The following is a 7,641-nucleotide window of genomic DNA, read 5'->3' on the forward strand; positions in this document are numbered from 1 at the left end:
ATACACGTATATAATACATAATTATATAACACGCGCTATATTTTCGTCCATGCACCCCCTACCTTTCGGGGCATCGTAGACCCCGTCCCCCTTTTCTGTGCACCAATGTTCACCCCTAAATCGATGAAGTGATTAATAAAGATCAATTTGGTTGATTTTCAAGACATAAAAAGGTGATTTCGATTAGCGGCGAATGTATTACCAGACCAGAATACACGTATATAATACATAATTATATAACACGCGCTATATTTTCGTCCATGCACCCCCTACCTTTCGGGGCATCGTAGACCTCGTCCCCCTTTTCTGTGCACCAATGTTCACCCCTAAATCGATGAAGTGATTAATAAAGATCAATTTGGTTGATTTTCAAGACATAAAATGGTGATTTCGATTAGCGGCGAATGTATTACCAGACCAGAATACACGTATATAATACATAATTATATAACACGCGCTATATTTTCGTCCATGCACCCCCTACCTTTCGGGGCATCGTAGACCCCGTCCCCCTTTTCTGTGCACCAATGTTCACCCCTAAATCGATGAAGTGATTAATAAAGATCAATTTGGTTGATTTTCAAGACATAAAATGGTGATTTCGATTAGCGGCGAATGTATTCCCAGACCAAAGTGAAATTGTTAGAATACACGTATATAATACATAATTATATAACACGCGCTATATTTTCGTCCATGCACCCCCTACCTTTCGGGGCATCGTAGACCCCGTCCCCCTTTTCTGTGCCCCAATGTTCACCCCTAAATCGATGAAGTGATTAATAAAGATCAATTTGGTTGATTTTCAAGACATAAAAAGGTGATTTCGATTAGCGGCGAATGTATTACCAGAACAAAGTGATATTGTTGGAATACACGTATATAATACATAATTATATAACACGCGCTATATTTTCGTCCATGCACCCCCTACCTTTCGGGGCATCGTAGACCCCGTCCCCCTTTTCTGTGCACCAATGTTCACCCCTAGATCGATGAAGTGATTTATAAAGATCAATTTGGTCGATTTTCAAGACATAAAAAGGTGATTTCGATTAGCGGCGAATGTATTACCAGACCTAAGTGGAATTGTTGGAATACACGTATATAATACATAATTATATAACACGCGCTATATTTTCGTCCATGCACCCCCTACCTTTCGGGGCATCGTAGACCCCGTCCCCCTTTTCTGTGCACCAATGTTCACCCCTATATCGATGAAGTGATTTATAAAGATCAATTTGGTCGATTTTCAAGACATAAAAAGGTGATTTCGATTAGCGGCGAATATATTACCAGACCAAAGTGGAATTGTTGGAATACACGTATATAATACATAATTATATAACACGCGCTATATTTTCGTCCATGCACCCCCTACCTTTCGGGGCATCGTAGACCCCGTCCCCCTTTTCTGTGCACCAATGTTCACCCCTAAATCGATGAAGTGATCAATAAAGATCAATTTGGTTGATTTTCAAGACATAAAATGGTGATTTCGATTAGCGGCGAATGTATTACCAGACCAAAGTGGAATTGTTGGAATACACGTATATAATACATAATTATATAACACGCGCTATATTTTCGTCCATGCACCCCCTACCTTTCGGGGCATCGTAGACCCCGTCCCCCTTTTCTGTGCACCAATGTTCACCCCTAAATCGATGAAGTGATTAAAAAAGATCAATTTGGTTGATTTTCAAGACATAAAATGGTGATTTCGATTAGCGGCGAATGTATTACCAGACCAGAATACACGTATATAATACATAATTATATAACACGCGCTATATTTTCGTCCATGCACCCCCTACCTTTCGGGGCATCGTAGACCCCGTCCCCCTTTTCTGTGCACCAATGTTCACCCCTAAATCGATGAAGTGATTAATAAAGATCAATTTGGTTGATTTTCAAGACATAAAATGGTGATTTCGATTAGCGGCGAATGTATTACCAGACCAAAGTGAAATTGTTAGAATACACGTATATAATACATAATTATATAACACGCGCTATATTTTCGTCCATGCACCCCCTACCTTTCGGGGCATCGTAGACCCCGTCCCCCTTTTCTGTGCCCCAATGTTCACCCCTAAATCGATGAAGTGATTAATAAAGATCAATTTGGTTGATTTTCAAGACATAAAAAGGTGATTTCGTTTAGCAGCGAATGTATTACCAGACCAAAGTGGAATTGTTGGAATACACGTATATAATACATAATTATATAACACGCGCTATATTTTCGTCCATGCACCCCCTACCTTTCGGGGCATCGTAGACCCCGTCCCCCTTTTCTGTGCACCAATGTTCACCCCTAGATCGATGAAGTGATTTATAAAGATCAATTTGGTCGATTTTCAAGACATAAAAAGGTGATTTCGATTAGCGGCGAATGTATTACCAGACCAAAGTGGAATTGTTGGAATACACGTATATAATACATAATTATATAACACGCGCTATATTTTCGTCCATGCACCCCCTACCTTTTGGGGCATCGTAGACCCCGTCCCCCTTTTCTGTGCACCAATGTTCACCCCTAAATCGATGAAGTGATCAATAAAGATCAATTTGGTTGATTTTCAAGACATAAAATGGTGATTTCGATTAGCGGCGAATGTATTACCAGACCAAAGTGGAATTGTTGGAATACACGTATATAATACATAATTATATAACACGCGCTATATTTTCGTCCATGCACCCCCTACCTTTCGGGGCATCGTAGACCCCGTCCCCCTTTTCTGTGCACCAATGTTCACCCCTAAATCGATGAAGTGATTAATAAAGATCAATTTGGTTGATTTTCAAGACATAAAATGGTGATTTCGATTAGCGGCGAATGTATTACCAGACCAAAGTGGAATTGTTGGAATACACGTATATAATACATAATTATATAACACGCGCTATATTTTCGTCCATGCACCCCCTACCTTTCGGGGCATCGTAGACCCCGTCCCCCTTTTCTGTGCACCAATGTTCACCCCTAAATCGATGAAGTGATTAATAAAGATCAATTTGGTTGATTTTCAAGACATAAAATGGTGATTTCGATTAGCGGCGAATGTATTACCAGACCAAAGTGGAATTGTTGGAATACACGTATATAATACATAATTATATAACACGCGCTATATTTTCGTCCATGCACCCCCTACCTTTCGGGGCATCGTAGACCCCGTCCCCCTTTTCTGTGCACCAATGTTCACCCCTAAATCGATGAAGTGATTAATAAAGATCAATTTGGTTGATTTTCAAGACATAAAAAGGTGATTTCGATTAGCGGCGAATGTATTACCAGACCAAAGTGGAATTGTTGGAATACACGTATATAATACATAATTATATAACACGCGCTATATTTTCGTCCATGCACCCCCTACATTTCGGGGCATCGTAGACCCCGTCTCCCTTTTCTGTGCACCAATGTTCCCCCTAAATCGATGAAGTGATTAATAAAGATCAATTTGGTTGATTTTCAAGACATAAAATGGTGATTTCGATTAGCGGCGAATGTATTACCAGACCAGAATACACGTATATAATACATAATTATATAACACGCGCTATATTTTCGTCCATGCACCCCCTACCTTTCGGGGCATCGTAGACCCCGTCCCCCTTTTCTGTGCACCAATGTTCACCCCTAAATCGATGAAGTGATTAATAAAGATCAATTTGGTTGATTTTCAAGACATAAAATGGTGATTTCGATTAGCGGCGAATGTATTACCAGACCAAAGTGAAATTGTTAGAATACACGTATATAATACATAATTATATAACACGCGCTATATTTTCGTCCATGCACCCCCTACCTTTCGGGGCATCGTAGACCCCGTCCCCCTTTTCTGTGCCCCAATGTTCACCCCTAAATCGATGAAGTGATTAATAAAGATCAATTTGGTTGATTTTCAAGACATAAAAAGGTGATTTCGATTAGCGGCGAATGTATTACCAGACCAAAGTGGAATTGTTGGAATACACGTATATAATACATAATTATATAACACGCGCTATATTTTCGTCCATGCACCCCCTACCTTTCGGGGCATCGTAGACCCCGTCCCCCTTTTCTGTGCACCAATGTTCACCCCTAGATCGATGAAGTGATTTATAAAGATCAATTTGGTCGATTTTCAAGACATAAAAAGGTGATTTCGATTAGCGGCGAATGTATTACCAGACCAAAGTGGAATTGTTGGAATACACGTATATAATACATAATTATATAACACGCGCTATATTTTCGTCCATGCACCCCCTACCTTTCGGGGCATCGTAGACCCCGTCCCCCTTTTCTGTGCACCAATGTTCACCCTTAAATCGATGAAGTGATCAATAAAGATCAATTTGGTTGATTTTCAAGACATAAAATGGTGATTTCGATTAGCGGCGAATGTATTACCAGACCAAAGTGGAATTGTTGGAATACACGTATATAATACATAATTATATAACACGCGCTATATTTTCGTCCATGCACCCCCTACCTTTCGGGGCATCGTAGACCCCGTCCCCCTTTTCTGTGCACCAATGTTCACCCCTAAATCGATGAAGTGATTAATAAAGATCAATTTGGTTGATTTTCAAGACATAAAATGGTGATTTCGATTAGCGGCGAATGTATTACCAGACCAAAGTGGAATTGTTGGAATACACGTATATAATACATAATTATATAACACGCGCTATATTTTCGTCCATGCACCCCCTACCTTTCGGGGCATCGTAGACCCCGTCCCCCTTTTCTGTGCACCAATGTGATCCCCTAAATCGATGAAGTGATTAATAAAGATCAATTTGGTTGATTTTCAAGACATAAAATGGTGATTTTGATTAGCGGCGAATGTATTACCAGACCAAAGTGGAATTGTTGGAATACACGTATATAATACATAATTATATAACACGCTTTATATTTTCGTCCATGCACCCCCTACGTTTCGGGGCATCGTAGACCCCGTCCCCCTTTTCTGTGCACCAATGTTCACCCCTAAATCGATGAAGTGATTTATAAAGATCAATTTGGTTGATTTTCAAGACATAAAATGGTGATTTCGATTAGCAGCGAATGTATTACCAGACCAAAGTGGAATTGTTGGAATACACGTATATAATACATAATTATATAACACGCGCTATATTTTCGTCCATGCACCCCCTACCTTTCGGGGCATCGTAGACCCCGTCCCCCTTTTCTGTGCACCAATGTTCACCCCTAGATCGATGAAGTGATTTATAAAGATCAATTTGGTCGATTTTCAAGACATAAAAAGGTGATTTCGATTAGCGGCGAATGTATTACCAGACCAAAGTGGAATTGTTGGAATACACGTATATAATACATAATTATATAACACGCGCTATATTTTCGTCCATGCACCCCCTACCTTTTGGGGCATCGTAGACCCCGTCCCCCTTTTCTGTGCACCAATGTTCACCCCTAAATCGATGAAGTGATCAATAAAGATCAATTTGGTTGATTTTCAAGACATAAAATGGTGATTTCGATTAGCGGCGAATGTATTACCAGACCAAAGTGGAATTGTTGGAATACACGTATATAATACATAATTATATAACACGCGCTATATTTTCGTCCATGCACCCCCTACCTTTCGGGGCATCGTAGACCCCGTCCCCCTTTTCTGTGCACCAATGTTCACCCCTAAATCGATGAAGTGATTAATAAAGATCAATTTGGTTGATTTTCAAGACATAAAATGGTGATTTCGATTAGCGGCGAATGTATTACCAGACCAAAGTGGAATTGTTGGAATACACGTATATAATACATAATTATATAACACGCGCTATATTTTCGTCCATGCACCCCCTACCTTTCGGGGCATCGTAGACCCCGTCCCCCTTTTCTGTGCACCAATGTTCACCCCTAAATCGATGAAGTGATTAATAAAGATCAATTTGGTTGATTTTCAAGACATAAAATGGTGATTTCGATTAGCGGCGAATGTATTACCAGACCAAAGTGGAATTGTTGGAATACACGTATATAATACATAATTATATAACACGCGCTATATTTTCGTCCATGCACCCCCTACCTTTCGGGGCATCGTAGACCCCGTCCCCCTTTTCTGTGCACCAATGTTCACCCCTAAATCGATGAAGTGATTAATAAAGATCAATTTGGTTGATTTTCAAGACATAAAAAGGTGATTTCGATTAGCGGCGAATGTATTACCAGACCAAAGTGGAATTGTTGGAATACACGTATATAATACATAATTATATAACACGCGCTATATTTTCGTCCATGCACCCCCTACATTTCGGGGCATCGTAGACCCCGTCTCCCTTTTCTGTGCACCAATGTTCCCCCTAAATCGATGAAGTGATTAATAAAGATCAATTTGGTTGATTTTCAAGACATAAAATGGTGATTTCGATTAGCGGCGAATGTATTACCAGACCAGAATACACGTATATAATACATAATTATATAACACGCGCTATATTTTCGTCCATGCACCCCCTACCTTTCGGGGCATCGTAGACCCCGTCCCCCTTTTCTGTGCACCAATGTTCACCCCTAAATCGATGAAGTGATTAATAAAGATCAATTTGGTTGATTTTCAAGACATAAAATGGTGATTTCGATTAGCGGCGAATGTATTACCAGACCAAAGTGAAATTGTTAGAATACACGTATATAATACATAATTATATAACACGCGCTATATTTTCGTCCATGCACCCCGTACCTTTCGGGGCATCGTAGACCCCGTCCCCCTTTTCTGTGCCCCAATGTTCACCCCTAAATCGATGAAGTGATTAATAAAGATCAATTTGGTTGATTTTCAAGACATAAAAAGGTGATTTCGATTAGCGGCGAATGTATTACCAGACCAAAGTGGAATTGTTGGAATACACGTATATAATACATAATTATATAACACGCGCTATATTTTCGTCCATGCACCCCCTACCTTTCGGGGCATCGTAGACCCCGTCCCCCTTTTCTGTGCACCAATGTTCACCCCTAGATCGATGAAGTGATTTATAAAGATCAATTTGGTCGATTTTCAAGACATAAAAAGGTGATTTCGATTAGCGGCGAATGTATTACCAGACCAAAGTGGAATTGTTGGAATACACGTATATAATACATAATTATATAACACGCGCTATATTTTCGTCCATGCACCCCCTACCTTTCGGGGCATCGTAGACCCCGTCCCCCTTTTCTGTGCACCAATGTTCACCCTTAAATCGATGAAGTGATCAATAAAGATCAATTTGGTTGATTTTCAAGACATAAAATGGTGATTTCGATTAGCGGCGAATGTATTACCAGACCAAAGTGGAATTGTTGGAATACACGTATATAATACATAATTATATAACACGCGCTATATTTTCGTCCATGCACCCCCTACCTTTCGGGGCATCGTAGACCCCGTCCCCCTTTTCTGTGCACCAATGTTCACCCCTAAATCGATGAAGTGATTAATAAAGATCAATTTGGTTGATTTTCAAGACATAAAATGGTGATTTCGATTAGCGGCGAATGTATTACCAGACCAAAGTGGAATTGTTGGAATACACGTATATAATACATAATTATATAACACGCGCTATATTTTCGTCCATGCACCCCCTACC

This window comes from Lytechinus pictus, unplaced genomic scaffold (assembly GCF_037042905.1).
Source record: "Lytechinus pictus isolate F3 Inbred unplaced genomic scaffold, Lp3.0 scaffold_23, whole genome shotgun sequence".
NCBI lineage: Eukaryota > Metazoa > Echinodermata > Echinoidea > Temnopleuroida > Toxopneustidae > Lytechinus > Lytechinus pictus.